Genomic DNA, 13,068 nt, shown 5'->3' on the forward strand with positions numbered 1-13,068 from the left:
ACCACACAAAAGAAAAGAAAATACAATTGCATTCTCATGACATCGTTAACATCTTAAAGAATGGAGAGATTATGTAACTAAAGTATGGATTGGAACTCTGGGAGCTCACATACAGTCTGACTGTTTTATCAACTTCCTGGTAAAGTCCATCATTTTGCAAAGCTATGTCTGGCTAACAGTTGAGATGTAATATCAGGAAGTTCAAATAAATCTGATAGGAAAAGTAAGCAGAAACTGTTCATGTAACCATACAAAAATCTAAGAAATGTAAACTACTGATTCTTAAACATGTTCTAATTAATCTTTTATTTCCTTTAATGAGAAACTGTTCTCTCTCAAGAAAGGTAGAAAACATCTTGTTTGCCTGTTAAGTGTTGATCATGTTCTACCAGAAACCTTAAAATGAGTTTACAGGAAATGCGTATGGTGAAACATAGAAACATCCACAGAAGCATCAGTGCTGACACGGATGGAAAGGATTTAATTTGGAAATGAGGGCAGTTTCACCTTATGAAAGTATATTAGTAAGAGGTGATAACCATGCAAGAATTATACAGAGCTTCATAACAGCATTTCCTTGGGCGGCGGGAAGGGCTTATTCTTCAACAAGCCCTCATCTTTCACCATCTGAAGAGAAAAGGGGAATGGGCATGAACCAGTACTACCCTCTGACTCAAACCCCCACATCACAAAGGAGAAGAGTTCTTCTGCTTTGTTACTGCTATAATTCTTGCCACAACAGAGAGCTAAGCCAGCTTCAGGTTTCATCTTTAAGATGGAGCCAGAGTTTGAACATTCCTGAGCAAGGTTCAGTGTTCTTGGCACTTCCTATCATTTGTTTTCCACTCAGTGTTCAGTTGTTAGTAAATTTCCAGTGTAGTGTGCATATATCTTTCCAAATGAAATTTTGTGGATAAAGTATGTCTGCTTTACACCTAGGGTTGTCACATCCCCCCAGCAACCAACAGGGTGAGGGCTTGCCAGTATTGGAGGCCAGTATTGCCATCACTTCTGGAAGTGACATCATCATGTCAGCAACGTCAAGGGAGACACTCGGGTATTTGGCCAAAAATGCTATGGCAAAGGCTGTTTTTACCATAGAGTTTTGCCCAAATTAGAATCATAGAATCATAGAGTTGGAAGGGGCCATAAAGGCTATCTAGTCCAACCCCCTGCTCAATGCAGTATCAGCCTAGAGCATCCCTGACAAGTGTTGGTCCAGCCTCTGCTTAAAGACTGCCAGTGAGGGGGAGCTCACCACCTCCCTGGGTAGCTGATTTTACTGTCGAACAACTCAACAGTAAAAAACTTTTTCCTAATATCCAGCAGGTACCTGTTCGCTCGCAATTTAAACCCATTATTGCGAGTCCTATCGTCTGCTGCCAACAGGAACAGCTCCCTGCCCTCCTCTAAGTGACAACCCTTCAAATTCTTAAAGAAAGCAATCATGTCCCCCCTCAACCTCCTCTTCTCCAGACTGAACATTCCCAACTCCCTCAGCCTTTCCTCCTAGGGCTTGGTCTCCAGGCCCCTGATCATCCTCATTGCTCTTCTCTGCACCCACTTGATTCGGTCCACATCTTTTTCAAAATGAGGCCTCCGAAACTACACGCAATACTCCAGGTGTGGCCTGACCAGAGCGTCTCCCTCAACATCACCGATGTAGTGATGTCACTTCTGGAAGAGAGGACATTGCACTTATGGGGCCAGGGCCTCATTTTATGCCTGGTAATACTCCCGCCAGCCAGCTGGATGATGCCGGGGGAAGGGGGCCCAAATCAGGGGATCCCTCACCCCCAGCAGGGGTCTGGCAACCCTATTTACACCTGACATTGTTTTTATGATACCTCACGACTTGTCTGCAGCTGACGTTTGGAGTGAAGAATAGGGAAAGCAGCTGGGAAAACCATGATATGTTGCATGAGAATAGAAACTCTTGTAACAGGTTGCCTGAGAGCCAGCTCTCTCATCAGTCAGGTGACTTAATTGATTGCCGTGCATCTGACAGTTGCAGTGGTATCAGTTTTTCTGATTTTTATCATAACTCGTTATTGTGTCCTGAATCAAGAACCATCTCTCTCAACAACAAGGCAATATCAAGAATTTGAAAAGTGTATATGTAGAGAAGGAAATATTTATTGGACTCTCATTCATTCTGTGCTTTCTCCTGATTGGCTTGACCATTCTATCCATTTCTCCTTGTCACAATATTGATTACTTACATAAACACAAGGAGTATATACTCCAGGTAAGTTTTCTACAAATCAGTTTCATAGCATAGCAAAGTTTCCTGTTCAGGCTGAAACTACATTTTATAGGGATCTAGGATTAGTGCAAAATCCAGTAACCTTGTGTCTTAAATGTCTAGGGTTAGTGTGGCAGGATTGGGCATCTCCCAGGTGACCTGTAGTACTGCAGCCTGGAACCAGCTGGGTAAGGGTCTAGAGTCCATTGGTCCCATTCCACCAAGCACACACAGAACTGTCCAATCAGTTCAGCCAGTCATTTATTCAGTCCTTCAGTCATACAGTGCAAGAAAGTAGTTGACAGCACTCTTCCTGCTTCATGGTTCTAAAGTTCCCCTCACTATTCCATCTGCCATCCTCAGCAAGCCTCTCCCTAGCCTTAACAAGCACCCTGGCTTGGCTGACCTGCTGCCCCACCTACTCTCAGCTGCTGCTAATTACTGATGGCTTGTCCTGCCTCTAGGGTTGTTAGTCCTCACCAGCTCCACCTGGGGTTTTTGCCTTTTCTGAGCAGGTTTCTGAGAGCTGCTAGTTTCCCCTTTTGCTTTCAGCTGTGACTCATGGATTTCCTTCTGAGGAGTATCTCCTGGCCTCTGGTAACTGGGCTCCCTTTCTAACCTATCCTTGTCACAGTTAGTCAATGTGTGGTAAGAACAGAGGAAGAGACTAGGGAGTTAACCGTTTTCTGTGGCCAATCCCATATCTGCCATAGTGGTGTTGGTTTGGGGGAGGGTTTTTAACCTGAAGAACTGAACATTTGCCTAAACAAGAAATAGTGGCTTAAACTTTTGTTTGGCCTTGACACACAGGGACAGCAAAATTAAGTGGCAAAGCCATTCTTGGAATGCATCATTTTAGGTTTCAGAAAGGGAACAGCATTTTTGTAATAGTCTCCTACATAAAATGTAGCCTGTTGAAGAGAATTGTTCAGTGTATCTTTCTGCACTGGCAATGGCTGTTACCGCACTAGATATTCCCAGCGATGTATTAAGAGTTTGGAAATGTTATAAAAAATACTGTTCGCACTTTCTGTGTATTCCCACCGATGTATTAAGAGTTTGAAACTGTTATAAAAAATACTGTTTGCACTTTGTTTGGCCCCTTTAGCTGTGAAGACGTCTTCCAACCATTTTTTAACCTTGGCATCCAAAAAACCCTTTTAAAGCAATGTTTTTATAACATTTCCAAACTCTTGATACATCACTGGGAATACCTAGTGTGGTAACAGCCAATGTGTTTCTTCTATGTGCAGAGAATCTTTTGTGGGATCATTCAAATATACCACGTTCCAAATGCAGCTTGAAGTAGCTGAGTACAGAAAAAGGTTTACCACTCTGTTGATGGTATAAATTGGCCTCATATCTGTTTCTGACATCTAACTTGACCCCTCTCAAACAACCCAATTCCATGTTAAAATGTCCTGAACAGGTTGAATGAAAAAGTAGCAAGCCTAACACTATTGTTAGAGCACTTACCATGTCCAACTTTTTCGTTGTCATTGTCCAGTATATGCCCAGAACTTGGTGCCCTATATCCAACCAGGCAGTTAAGAAAACTTAAGTATCTTTAAGTTTTCTCATGAAGAGCAATGATATTTGCAAATCTCCCCCCCCCCCCCCACTGGCTGCATTTTGTTCGGGGGTGGTCAGTGCAACTTCAGGAACAGCATAACTAAGGTCTGCACTAGGAAGAGAGAATCAGTGGACATCGCCACCCCATCTTGAGAAAACGTGTCCTGAAGTTTTCTTAATGTGGTTGTCTATAGACTGGTATTTTTTTACTGAACTTTGGTGGTAATAATGTTGGCCTCTCTGTTCCAAGCCTTGCTGCCTGGTTTGTTTTGCATGATTCCCAGCTGAATAGTGTGATGCAATATGTGGGTTTTCTTGTTGGACAGAACATGATCAGTGTCAAGTAAGACTCCCTTCTTTGTGCCAATGAGAAGTTTGTATACATGTTGTACCTTAGTTTTGCTACCCTTGGCATTTTTCCAGTCCCACCCACACCACAAACTATACACTCAGCTGAATCTTTCACAGATGCAGTGTTATAGAATTATAGTGTGTATTTTTTAAGGACACATGCAACACAACAATCCCCTTGAGATGGGCTCATAACTCATGTAGAACACCATGTTCAGTTTGGTACAGAGTGGTCAAATTTGCTCCTTCTCTTCCTTCCCCTAATTTACAACAAACTGTCTTTTGGTACATTCTAGCTGCTTAAAATTAATCTGAGTAACAGTCAAAAAGTCCTCAGCAATTGGTACGTATCCACGGAGAATAAGAGAGCCTATTCTGAAAGTAGTTTTCATCTCTTAGTAGCTGTGAACAAAATATCAGGGACCTCATATGAACTCCCAGAAAACCTGCTAGTGAATGTCTGATGATGTAACTTGTATGGAGTTACATGTGAATCATGTGCATTGTGTTTCTCTTCAGAACACAAAATAATGGCTACTAGATCACCACAGTATTAGACTATAACCTTTGAGAGACTCTTATGACAATACAGAATTCTGTTACCCACTATGTGTATATGTGTGCCAAAATGTTAATGCATTTTATGGTCTGTTAACACTGGAAAAAAATTGTTCTGGGTTTTCTTTTTTGTTTGCTTTGATTTTTGCAGTTTCAGTACTTCAACACTATGGAATAAATTGTCAGCTGTACTTTAACTGTGTTTGGGTTTTTTTTTTTAATTCTGTCATATTACTTGAATCTGCTGTTTCATCTGAATTTTCACAAATGTTGCACTTTTAGTAAATAAGACTTTTAGTGCAATCCTAAGTAGAGTTAGGTAAAGGTAGTCCCCTGTGCAAGCATCAAGTCATTACTGACCCATGGGGTGACGTCATATCACAATGTTTATTAGGCAGACTATGTTTTACTGGTTAGCCTTCCCCAGTCGTCTACACTTTACCCCCACCAGACTGGGTACTCATTTTACCGACATTGGAAGGATGGAAGGCTGAACCAATCTTAAGCAGACTACCTAAAACCAACTTCTGTCGGGGTCAAACTCAGGTCATGAGCAGCTTTTGACTGCAATACTGCAGCTTATCACTCTGCACCACGAGGCTCCTGAAGTATTGTTACACCCTTCTAAATCTGTTGAAGTCAATCCATTTTACTAACCTTATACTCCCATTTTAAAAAGCAGTAATTTAAAAGTAATGTTAATTTTAATAACATGCATGAAGCAATTTGGCCTAATATTACACACAAAACAGATTCCAAATTCATCCATTACCCAAAAAAACACAAATACTTATTAATTCTTTACTGATGGCTTTAAAACCATTTTCCTGGTGCACGTTGCACATACCCCAGGGGTTGCTGTTCGCCCTTCAGGGGGAAATTGCAGGTACTTATAGAGTACCTATTAAGTTTTCCTTGCAAGGAAAACAGCAGTGGGGAGGGGATTTCCCTGCTTTTGAAACTGTCTTCTATGGATACAGGGACAATGGTTACCTCTTGCCCCAGCTTTGAGCCTCAATCTGAATTGACTCTCCCACTTTTCCATTAGCAGCTTAAAAAAAACAAACAGAAGATTTAATCACAAATCTGTTGCCATCTTTTCCAACCCTACCCTGTGGCCTTTAAAAATACTTTTGTGGGTAAATTCACTTCATCCCATCAGCAAACACCACTGGAGCAGCGTCTGAGCACTCCAAATGGGGCTGTTGGCAGCTGGAGGAGGGGGAGTTGAGAAGGACAGAGAAATAGCAGCTGTTTGGGGAGAAGCAACCCTGAAGTCTCTATAATATACAAACTCATAAAGATTGGTTTCTCAGTGTTTGCACACCTGTGTTCATGGGATTTCTTTTGAATGGATGGCATCTTGTATTGCAGTGGGACTTACTCCCAGTGCCGGATTTACGTATAAGCTAAACAAGCTATAGTTTAGAGAGTGGGGGCCCCAAGAGAGTGGGCCCCCCAAAAAAATTTAAAGGAAAAAAAACTGGATGTACATTTCCAAAATATAAGATAAAAAACTAATATAAAACCTACAGCAACAGTGTTTTGTGTTACCATAATATAGCATAACTATATACCATATAATTACCATTTACCATATAGCATATATATAGCAACACAAAAAACAGCGACAATTTGTTGTTGACAAAGGAAAGCTGAAACATATAAAGGGCCCCATTACCTTCAATAGCTTAGGGCCTCATCAAACCTAAATCCGGCCCTGCTTACTCCTAAGTAAATGTGTGTTAGATGGCAGCCTTCAAAAGCAAAAAATAAGGATAGAAATAATACAATGTTAATACTTTATTGATGACTCTAGAGCCATTTTCCTGGGTGCAGGTCATACACATCCCAGAGCTTCTGTTTGCCCTGGGGAAAATGGTACCCATCAGAATATAGGTAAGGAACTTCTCTTGGCAGTATACTGCCATCTAGTGACAGCCACTGGCCTGGAGGATTATTAATATGCATTATAAAAGCTTATGTATGGCCATTTCCATTGTCTTTTGCCTTTTATGCACAGGATGTTTTGGTTGCTTGCCCCCGCCCCCATTACTTCGAGGCTTTGTTTTCATTATGCATGTTTTCTTCAGCCTTTAGAAGTGCCTTGCTCTCCCCTCACGTTTTCTCCGCGTTTTCTGGATGTTGTTTTAGCCCAAATTTATAAAGTCTGCCTCGATCCCAAATCAAAAGCCAGTCCTGTGCATACTTAACAGTTCAAGTTTTTCTCCCCATGCCCATTCTCGCTTTTCCCTCCCGCTTGACTTATCCCCTTATCCAACCCATCCCCTCAAAACCATCTTTTTTTGTGTGTGAGAGAGTGTAAGGCTAGCCAGAGAGCGGTAGAATACTATGAGGCGGCTTATTTGGTCAGTTTCACAGCAAGTGTTTGTCAGTTAGACCTCAGCCGACTGGAACAGAATGGGGATGATTTGCCACCCTCCCCTTATATGCATCCTCTTTAAGATAGGCATGAAAGCCATGTTTGTTTGTTTGTGAGTGCAGGGCTATAGATATAATGCTGGAATAATCACAAATGACCTATACGGCTGCTTATTTCCCAAGTCTCCATTTAACGTCTTGTTCAACTGCCCCCCCAGATGGGGAGAACTACTCAGCCACTCAGCTTAGTTAAAATGAAATAATCCCACCTGGGGCTGGTGACGTATGTTTAAAAAAACAACAGCAGCTAATTACAAAGCAGTATTTGCAGGGGTGGGATCTCACACGTAAGTTCCTTTTCGTCGTCAGCGATCTATCGCCAAATCAATCTATCACTAGATCACATGCGTGATTTTAAAAAAGGGGTGCAAGCTGCGTAACAATAACAACATCAGTGACCACTCCCCCCTTGATTCAGACGCTCCGCATTTTCACTGACACATGCAGAAATTTACTCCGAGTAATCCCAATTATTCTGGGAATTTATTTGGGGGGAAAGCCCCTGTGCAGAGCGATTTGAGAATTCGACTGCAAATACTGTGCATCGAGAGAGCAGCATAACCAATGGAAACAACACAGAGTGCTCAGAAGTAAAATGAACCAACTCACAAAATAGACATATCACAAATTTGATTGCTGGCTAATTTGACATGCATTTTTATGGATAATTTTAGAAATTACTGCAACACCATAAAGTCTTAGCAGGTGGTACAGAAGGAAACAAATTTTGTCTTTGAAAAGTGTAATATCACACAGATACAATTGGTAGGCTGTAGAAGAATGTGGGCAGGCCATATCAGTTTATCAATGGCAGCTTGTGCCAATATGACATTAGAGAAATGTTATCTGAATCATATACCCTTACAGCTGGCACAGGATAGGGCTGTGCTGTAACTTTTTACAATATTCCTTGAGACCTGCTGAGCAGTTTTAAAGGATATGCATGTCCTGAAGGAATTCCTTTTTCTTGTCATGAAGTGAAACCCATAAAAACAATGTTCATTAAGTATAGGGATTTTTTTTTAAAGCAGATCATTAAGTACATATCACCTTCCTTGAATCTTAAGTGCTAATTTTGAAAGAGCCCAATGGTGCAGAGTGTTAAGCTCCAATACTGCAGTCAAAAGCTCTGCTCACGACCTGAGTCCGATCCCAACGGAAGTTGGTTCCAGGTAGCCAGCTCAAGGTTGACTCAGCCTTCCATCCTTCCGAGGTCGGTAAAATGAGTACCCAGCTCGCTGGGGGTAAAGGAAAGATGACTGGGGAAGGCACTGGCAAACAACCCCATAAACAAAGTCTGCCTAGAAAACGTCGGGATGTGACGTCACCCCATGGGTCAGGATTGACCCAGTGCTTGCACAGGGGACCTTTACCTTTACGTGCTAATTTACTGTTGCTCTAGTTCAGACCAATCTATGTCCCTTGATGTCTAATTTGGATTAATTTCCCCAACCTTCTCCAAAGGGGATTGTTGGTTTTTTAATGAATGCTGGCACTGGGGAAATTGTATTATTATGGAGAGGGAAGAGACCGCATTCAGGTAAGCATTCAGGTAAGCGTTATGAAGGATAGAATGGGAAGGGAGAAACATGACTGAACAACTGATACCTGTAACCCTAATACTTGGTTGTATCCTCTGCTTGCCGTCAGACGTCTCCCAGGTTAGTTACACCTGAGACAGAATGTGACAGCATCAGTGGAAGATGTTCCTCTCTCTCTACTATGAAACAATCACTTTGCAGAAAACTGGGGCTTTTATGCTTCATTTGCCATAGAGTGTACTTGTTCAGTACTCAAACTGGAAGCTGAATGTCTACTACTAACAGACGTAGATTGGAGGTAGGAAATAAAAACATTAATTATCTGATTTTGCTATATTTTGGGTTCAGCAGTGACTGAAGTTTTAGAAGTTCAGGCTAAAATTGTATTTTAAAATAAATATATTGGAAGGTATCAGGGTACACGTAGCTCAGAGTCTAGCTAGAATAGCAGAGTTCTAGTACCACAGTGGTGTGCATATCCTGCCATGTTATCAAACAACCTATGCTAAAGAATAGCATAGAATTGGACACAACACCATGTGATCTTTTGTCCTGACTTTTTGCTCCCCCCCCCCGCCTCTGGGGAACAAAGGGGCCCTGAAGGGGAATGCTTGGTAGCGTGCACTCATACACACATTCATTACGCACTCATTTATCTGTTGTGAGACTCCATGAGTTTTCTCATTGCTGTGGTACTGGAAAGTAATGTTTCCCCTCTCCAGGTCTTTCCCCAGAAATTCTGGGTTGGCTGCCTTTCTTAGCCTGCTTTGCTTTCATATGTTAATTATCTGGAGCAATTTGCTCAATGTCTGCCTTCTACTTATAGCATATACTGTTGTCTAGGTCTGTGGTTCTCAACCTTTCATATCTTATGTCCTACCAATCACCATATTGAAGACTCTGCATGCCACCATGACAGGAAGAAAGAAAAAGCCCACTTTTTCCAGGAAGGATATTTATGTGTTTATAATTCTGTTGTTATACTTATCATATACAATAAGTCATGAAGATATAAAAAAATTGCAGAAGCGCAAAGAATAATCCCTGGCATGCAGGACTGGCAGGCAGAGATACATCAAAGACACTTGCTGGTGGACAGGAGGAACAAGGGATTAGGAGAAATTGTGAACTATCCCACATTATATGGTTGGTTCAAACGCACGGGGAGCCTCCAGCAGCTACTTGTTTCAGACTTACAGTGGGATGGGCTGGCGTCATGCGTTTGATTATCCAGTCTTAAATATTGTCGGATTAAAATATTGTGAGATAACAGAGGAGCGAACAAGGAACATTCTGCCCATGCGTTAATCCCCACAGAGTGTCCAAGGTTACTACTAGCATGCCAAAAGGTCACAGATGGATAATCTGTGGCTGGTAGAGTTGGTAGGAGATGATACATCAGATTTGCTGGTAGACATGGGCAGTAAAACCGATTGAATTCTTAATAATTGTTATTAAAAACCCTGCATGCTACCTAAACTATTTTCTCTGGAGCACCACATATATTCTGTCTTCCCAATACACTTACAGCACTTCAGGAAAAGACTGCTGTCATTTCTATTTCCCAGCTCTTGAGAGCTGCCCAGGAGTCACTATTAAGGTACCTATGCCACACAGAAGCTGAAAGGTGGGAGACGAATTTTGTGGGAAGCCATGTGCTTGAGGTGGTCCCGTTGCACAAAGATGCCTTGTGAATCAGAGAGGAAATCAAAAACAGAAAGATCATGCAGAGTTAAGTTTACTGTGGAAGACAGCAGACGTTAGCAGCGGCACCAACAGAGCTGAACGCTGTTACCTCATTTCCAAGGAATCATCTTTGGCAGCAGCCAAAGGTTGCATATATTTTGGAAGATATCAACATCCATTATGTCATATTGAAAAGCCATATCATGGTTTAAAGGCCAGTTCTAATTAAATGCATAATGGTCTTATTGTAAAAGTGTTGAAAAGGAAATAATTTGCATAGATAGAAAATGGAAGATAGCCAGGAAGGACCCTCCCCCCCAAAAAAGTTAGAAAATAAGGAAGAGCTGCATAAAAATGCTGAACAGCCTTGTCTCTGTGCTCATGGTATCATCAAAACAAGGACAATCAACTGAATTGCCGGAGGATCTAAGCCTTTCTTCTAGTGTGCACAGTCCATGTTGTCCTGTGATTTGTTCATATCCATACAAACTTTGGGGCCCTGAGAGCCATCTATAAAAAGCATTTCCATGCATTGGCTACCCTGCAGTTCCCAAAACTGAATGGTCCTAATTGACAGAGAAAGTTGATATTCCCAGAACTACTGCTGGCTGATAACTTGCTCTTGGGCTTGTCATGACAGAGGGGAGGGCATTAGACATCCTTGTGAAATGGAGATAAGTCTGAAAGAGAAAAGCAAAATACAAGCAGAGCCCTTGTATCGATGAGGCTATCAAAGTACAAGTGCCTCTTTGAGTACTTCACAGGCTTTTAAAAAACACTCTTGTTATTTCCTTATATTCTCACAACCGCATGTGGAAAACTTTGCAACGGCTATATTGTGGTGAGGGCTGAACAGCAATGCTTTCTGGTTTCAAAGAACTAGTTGTTTACTTTGTTTATATCCCACCTTTATCCCCAATGGGAACCCAAAGCAACTTACATTATTTGCTCCTCCATTTTATCCTCACAATAGCCCTATAAGATAGACTAAGCTAAGGGAGAGTGATTGGCCTTGGTCACTCAGCAAGCTTCCATGGCAGAGTAGGGATTTCAAAGCGGGTCTCCCAGATCCTAGTCTTGACACTCTAACCACTACACCACACTGGCACTCAGCTTTCCCTCCTCCACCCCTGTGGCAGCCTCTCCCTGGCAAACACCTGGCCAAGCTGCGGTAATGCGGTAGCAAATCACTCGGGTGAGTTATGTGGTGGCCACTGCCAGACACAACCAAATTGCACAAGTTATGCAGAAGCTGCCCCTGGGCCCAGATGAATTGTTTTGCATCAAGTTGTCTGGTAGCTGCTAACACGCTTGAGTGAGTCATGCAAATTGCATGGTAGCAGGTTGCCAGTGGCTGCTGCTGGGCCAGGCCCTGATGAGTCTTCCCTCCAGGGCAGGGCGACAGGGGTAGATCTGGAGGCCAAAATAGCCCTGAAGGGGGCTCTCCCCCCCCCCCCGTTTTGGACAGAAACCAAGATTTGAAGACTGGCAATATTATTGTCGAAGGCTTTCACGGTCAGAGTTCATTGGTTCTTGTAGGTTATCCGGGCTGTGTAACCGTGGTCTTGGAATTTTCTTTCCTGACGTTTCGCCAGCAACTGTGGCAGGCATCTTCAGAGTAGTAACACTGAAGGACAGTGTCTCTGACACTGTCCTTCAGTGTTACTACTCTGAAGATGCCTGCCACAGTTGCTGGCGAAACGTCAGGAAAGAAAATTCCAAGACCACGGTTACACAGCCCGGATAACCTACAAGAACCACTGGCAATATTGTTGTTTTGCCTAGCAACTCCCACCCTGGTCACTGACTGGTCATCCCTTTCTTAAAGGAACAGGTGCTGCTTCTGTTATTGTGAGGGTAGTGAACGTCCTCTTGGTGATTTTTTTAAGATTTCAGATTTTTCTTCCAACCTGATGCTTTTCTCAGGTTTGTCGAAAGAGCTGTCTTGTGTGTTTATGGCTTCAAGTTTCAAATTTAAGTATCTATAGAAGAGGCTACACTGTGAATTAGATATATTTATTAATGTCCTTGATTAGAAGCCATGCCAAGTATATCATTCTATGAACAGCTCTACTAGGGCTGCATAAAAGGAGGCTATCACAAAGCTCTGGAAACTGAATCAGCGAGACTCACTTCTTAGAACTATCCCTCTAGCATTTAGGAGGATGATTCAGCTGAAACTAATACTCCTGTAACAACTGGCTGGTCCAATTTTCCCTTTATTCACTTCTAGCAGTGCCAGCAAAAATTAACAATATTGAACATGCTTAGGACAAACGTCTGGACCTCACTGAGAAAACTTTCATACCCAGCCACATTGCTCAGCCTTCTAGCTTTTGTAATCTGCCATGACACTTTCTAACTAGCTGCCAAAGCAGAGCACTTTACTATTGTCATAGATATACAAAATTGATTGTTCAAGACATTTCAGTCTTTTCTTCCAGATATCTTCAGATCATTTGTTACAAGAGACTCTCAGTCTCCCCATTTCCTGAAACATTCTAAAGAAACAGGATCTGTTCACTCAAGATTCTCTTTATCAAACTTATCTGATTTCCTGAGGAGCAGAAGAGAACAGAAATAGGTAGGAGCCTTGGGAGAAAGAGTTTTGTATGCAGTTCCCTTGCTAGGCCATAGCACAGCAGGCATTTGCAGTGCATGCTATTCTCACTT

This window comes from Euleptes europaea, chromosome 2 (genome assembly GCF_029931775.1).
Source record: "Euleptes europaea isolate rEulEur1 chromosome 2, rEulEur1.hap1, whole genome shotgun sequence".
NCBI lineage: Eukaryota > Metazoa > Chordata > Lepidosauria > Squamata > Sphaerodactylidae > Euleptes > Euleptes europaea.